Genomic DNA, 6,000 nt, shown 5'->3' on the forward strand with positions numbered 1-6,000 from the left:
TTAGATGTGGTTAGGGCTCTCCGCATTTATGTCAAAAGAACTTCTCAGATTAGACGTACTGATTCCCTGTTTGTTCTTTATGATGCCAATAAGAGAGGCTGGGCAGCCTCAAAACAGTCCATTGCAAGATGGATTACGGCAACCATTAAGCAAGCTTACATAAAGGCTAGCCGTCCTGTGCCGTAGAGACTTACGGCCCATTCCACCAGATCGGTAGGGGCGTCGTGGGCAGCGAGAAATGGGGCTTCTGCGGACCAGCTTTGCAGGGCAGCCACCTGGTCCTCTGTCCACACCTTTTCAAAATTTTACCAGTTTAATGTATTTGCATCCGCGGATGCTAATTTCGCTCGTAGTGCTTTACGAGCGGGATTTTCAGAGTAGTCCCACCCTTAAGGGGCTGCTTTAGAACGTCCCCATGGTAAGCAGTGTCCCCCAGACTGAATAAAAGAGAAAAGAGGATTTATGTACTTATGTTAAATCTGTTTCTCTGATTCCATCTGGGGGACACTGCGATCCCTCCCTTCTGCTTTTCTGTGTGCTCTTGTTTGACTGGCCTTTCCTCCTTGGGCTTTTTAATTAACTGAACAAGAGAAGGCAGGAGGATTGTAGAGGGGAGGGGTCTGTCGGCAGTACTAAAGTTAACTAGTTAGGTGCCAACTCCCCCAAGCTCCCTCCACAACCCATGGTAAGCAGTGTCCCCCAGACGGAATCAGAGAAACGGATTTAGCGTAAGTACATAAATCCTCTTTTTCTATGGGGCCCAGTGATGTAGTGTTCCACCCCTGTTTGCAATGTTTTTAAATTATAATAGGAAAGCTTACATTTCTACTATATTTAACTCGTACTTGCCAACTCTCCCTGAATGTCAGGGAGACTCCCTGAAATAGGGGTGTTCTCCCTCACTCCCTGAAGAGTCTGGCATTCTCGCTGATGCTGAGCCAGTACAAGACGTGGTTGGCTTCGCCATCTGTGGCATGATGACACAGTTCAGAAATTGTGTCCTATGTCCATGTATTGATGCCTATGGAGGTGGCCATTTTCATGGAGACCAAGATTTAATCAAAGACTGACAGGTAAGACAACATGACTTCAGTAATGGAGACAGAAATGTAAAAGACACTTCAGTCTCGAGAGATCATTAGCTGCTTCTCTTTAACGCATAGTTGCCTACTCTCCTGGAATGTCCGGGAAACTCCCGAATTTCTGTGAGACCTCCCGAGAGAGTAGGGCAACCTCCCGGTTCTCGCCCCTGCAATAGTTAAGGGGCGGGGCATAATGATGCAAATATTGCATCATTCTAGCCCCGCCCCTGCTGTAATTGGCCAAAATTGTGACAATTGTTTAGGGGGCAAGGCCAAAATGATGCGATTCATCAAGCACACCTACCTCCCCCAGGATCTCCCTAAGGGGAACAAGGAAAAGTTGGCAAGTATGATTTAACTTATAGGTCCTCTCATTGAACCTTGACAGGACCACATATATTTTAGCATACAAGGAAAAGATACCAAACAGCTCCCTGTCCTATCTGGTGTTATCACGAGATACATATCTGATGTTTATCAGTCACTATGTTTTAGAATGACCACAGACGGAAGGAAGCTTAAAGAATATCCCCACCAAAACTGTACATTCATTTTGGCTAGTGGGTAATTGTAAACAATAATATTGACTATTACTTAATTGGGGGCTGGCGTTCCTCCTAATCTTCCGATCCGATGTCTAAGAGTCCGGGGGAGACCTTTTCTCAGCTGTGTTGTCAATGCTCTTTCAAGTTTCCATTGTGAATGAGGAGATCACTGAGGTGGGGCTTTATCAACACAGATGCATTTTTAATATAGACAAGCGGCAGAAAGAACAATGAGAGCATTGCTAGACCCATGAAGACATTGGGCTCCTTATAACTGAATGGGGGTTATTCACTACAAAGGGTGAAAGTCTACAACAACAACCAATTAGACGTTTGGCTTCACTGTCTAGCGTGGACTTGATCAAAGCTAATGCTGTTTAGTTGTTTTAGGTCACTGCTCATTTCTAACTGTTAGTAAATAACACCCAATAAGGGGGGGAATTTACAAACCTATAACAATGTACCCCTTCAGCCCGAATACCACCTTAGCATCGTGCCTATTTCTGCAGGAATGCCCATATTTATACATACACTCTTCCCCATATCTTGGCCTGCATGCAGGGCCGGTGCTAGGGTCCATGGCGCCCTAGGCATTTTGAAAAAATCAGCGCCCCCCCCTGCAAAAATCGGTGCCGTCTTTCCTTACCTTGTCACACCACCGCCGCCTCTGCTCCGTCTCCTCCCCTCCACTCACTGACACTAGTGAGTGGAGGGGAGGAGACGGAGCAGAGAGGCGGTGGTGAGCAATAGCCTCTCCCCCCTCCCCCGTGCATCTGAATGCTGTGCGGCGGCCGTGACAGGTATGGTCAGCTGTCGCCGCACAGTTTTAAAGTAATTTACATTCTTGTGGCGCCCTCCAGAGCCCGGCGCCCTAGGCAAGTGCCTAACCTTGCCTAATGGGAGCGCCGGGCCTGCCTGCATGTCAGTATATGGGTAGGGTGGTGCATAAATTTGCATCTCTGATGGGAATAACTGGATTGATTGCAAAAATTAGATTTTTGTTTAGCTGGAAAAAAATATTTAACAGAGATTAAATAAGCGGAGAGAGAGAGCACATTGGAGTATTTCTTGTTTGTTTTCTCTAGCACGGTGCTAGGTAGAGTTCACACAACGTAATTTTTAAAATGAGCCATTTGATTAATAATAGACCTAGTTTTAGTTTGACACTGAACAACGATGCAGCATGTGTGACGGTTCATCTAAGTTTATCCTTGATTATCCTTGTATCAACTTAATCCTCTACTGTTGCCAATTAGACTGCGGAGAGTGTAAAATGACATAAGAAGTGGACAGCTAGAATGTGACTTGAACGTTCCAGCATTCAGAAGAGCTACCTGTATTCTCTTTCAAGAAATGTGATAGCTGTTAAGGATTATTCCATCCTTAATGAGTACAAAGCGTTATTTTTCTCTCATGCCATAACTGCCGGTTCATTGAGTAAATTTTATTTCTGAACTTATTCTTTATTATATTATTAATTATTATCATTAATTATTATTATTATTTATATTATTATTCTTTATTTTTTGTTCCATTGTTCTCTTTTTTTGCTGTATTTTTTCACTACCGTACAACACTTTAGGAGCAACCACTTGACAGGCTGAACCATCTTTTACTAGAATATTATGGATTCACTAGGATCACTTCCTATAGTTAGTGACATCATTGAGTAACAGATAAGATAGTACAGGTTAACTGAACTCTGGTATTTCCCATGAGGTATTTGTGGCTTGTTAATTTAGGAGCAGCTGGAAAAATGAAGTATCCAAACTCCAAAAGGAAGAACAATAAACTGTTGACCAACGCAGCACCCTGCCGTCTATGTGTGATATCTTCATGATTTCTATATGATCTCCGTGTGATGAGAGAGTCCTGAATTAATGTTCTTATGGTGATCAAATGTCTTTAGTTGAAGAAAGTGGACATGAGTTTAGGGCAGCACGGTGGCTTAGTGGTTAGCACTTCTGCCTCACAGCACTGGGGTTATGAGTTCGATTCCTGACCATGGCCTTATCTGTATATAGTTTGTATGTTCTCCCTGTGTTTGCGTGGGTTTCCTCCCACACTTCAAAAACATACTGGCAGGTTAATTGGTTGCTATTAAATTGCCCTTAGTCTCTCGGTCTGTGGGTGTGTGTGTGTTAGGGGATTTAGATTGTAAGCTCCAATGGGGCAGGGACTGATGTGAATGAGTTCTCTGTACAGCGATGCGGAATTAGTAGCGCTATATAAATAAATAGATGATGATGATGATGAGTAAAGTCCCAAATGTCCAGTTAATATCCTTAAAGTCCCAATAGTTTAAATGCAGTGGTATGTAGAATGTTCAATACAACTTGGACACATTAGAACTTAGGGCGATGTTTGTGACGGTTTGTCCACTTTATCCTGTAGTATCTTATTTAAAAAAATAAATAATGTCTTACCCCAGGCCTGGCCAACCTGTGGCTCTCCAGGTGTTGTAAAACTACAAACCCAAGCATGCTTTGCTTGTATATTGACAGCCAATAGCTTGCAGGGCATGCTGGGACTTGTAGTTTCATAAACACCTGGTGAGTCACAGTTTGGCCAGGCCTGTTCTACCCAATATCAAGTTGACTGGTTGCTTCAGGAAGGAATAATAACACATTGGATTGCTTCCTGGACTGCTGTTCCTCCACTTTAGAATCTTCTTTGTGTCCGTGTGAGGAGTATCCCTAATAAAGGTAGATAGTTAAAATTAAACTAAACTACTTTATTGGTCAAAACTGTATTATAAAATCAATTAATTTAGCAGTAAGTTAACACAACATATAGGTTTATTGCAGAGTTAGACTGGTGTAAATCTGCTTAGCATAGTCCTGTTTTATTCATCATCTAAGATGTTTAATCACCATAAAAACATTAATTTGGGATTCTATCGTCACACAGTGATCACATACACATTATTAATATCAGTAGACGGCAGGTGCAAGGAAGGTGAACAGTTCTTTATTGAGTAACAAATGCTGCACAATTACCCAGTTCATAACCTAAAGCATACATGCCAACATAGAGTTTTTTGTCCTCCAGGAGGGGGTGGGTCACGACTAATTGCGTCATGTTGGCCACTCCCCTTGCGACGAAAGCATCATTTTGTTGTGGAGGGTGGGATGCGGGAGAATTGTCTGCTCTCCCGGGAGTCTTGGAGACCTACCTGGACATTCCGGGAGAGTGGGGAAGTATGACCTAATACTGGATTCACCCATCTATCCAGATGTGGGATTACACCCCAGGCTCTTGTGACATTAAATGGTAGGGTCTATTTGTATACGGTGCTGCCGCCGCAACTCTGTGGGTGCCATTCAGAAATGGTGCCCTCTCCTAGGGCATTTTGCCCCCCACTGCTTCTTACTTCAGCAGACGGGAGGTGAGGGCAGCTCTGCTCCTTGGTCTGAGTGTGGCGCTTGACTCTGACATCATATCCAAGCGTCAGACTCCCAGCCATTACAGACATGGAGGAGTACCGACTGGCAGCGTCACAGGGGAAAAACACTGCGATGGATTCCTAAGGGAGCTTCAGTCCTCTATTTTACAGTCGTCATGAATATTCATAAGGCATAATTTTTTACTCGGGTGAATACATCTTCAGCCGAATGAACGCATAGGCTGAGTTCCAATGAATTTTGGTCCAGGCAACAAAATGGCAGCCTTGACGTGACTATGGGACAGGTGCACCGACAGAAAGCTGTCCACTTCCTCTTTCACGCACTGCTGCCCATAAGAAAAGGAATATGTCTACATCAATGGCTATCTGCCCGTTCTGCAATATTTATTTTACTCTTCCACACAATAGCGCGTTAGACATGGATGACACAGCAGACAATCAAATTCAGCACCGTATGAATTATTAATGTAAATACGTCTTTAGACTCGGCTCTTACATTTTCAGCAATGTTCTTTGAAACTGTATGCGGTAATTATTATAATTAATGGAAGTCCTATTAATTCTGCGGGGAAATTTTATGCATAAATATTAAATCGCCCTTCTAAAGCGCTGATTGTTTTATGCGTCCTCAGCTTTGTATGAGGAAGTCTCTTTGTTGCGGTGTTAATCCTGCAATTCTAAGAGGGATAATTATTTATTTAAAGTGGTCGATGGTGATCATGCTAATGAAGTACAAGGGTCGAGACGTATTCAGAATACATATCGCTGGAACAAAAGTAGATTTTTTTTTTTTATTATACCCAACAGTCTATTTCAGTTGTTTTATGTGACAATAATTTTAGTTTGGAGGGAAAAAAAACTTGCTTCTGCTGCATTGTTTAAAAAAATACAAATACTGTGTTCTTAAGTGTGTGTGTGTGTGTGTGTGTGTGTCTGTGTGTCTGTGTGTCTGTGTGTGTGTGTCTAT

This window comes from Mixophyes fleayi, chromosome 4 (genome assembly GCF_038048845.1).
Source record: "Mixophyes fleayi isolate aMixFle1 chromosome 4, aMixFle1.hap1, whole genome shotgun sequence".
NCBI lineage: Eukaryota > Metazoa > Chordata > Amphibia > Anura > Limnodynastidae > Mixophyes > Mixophyes fleayi.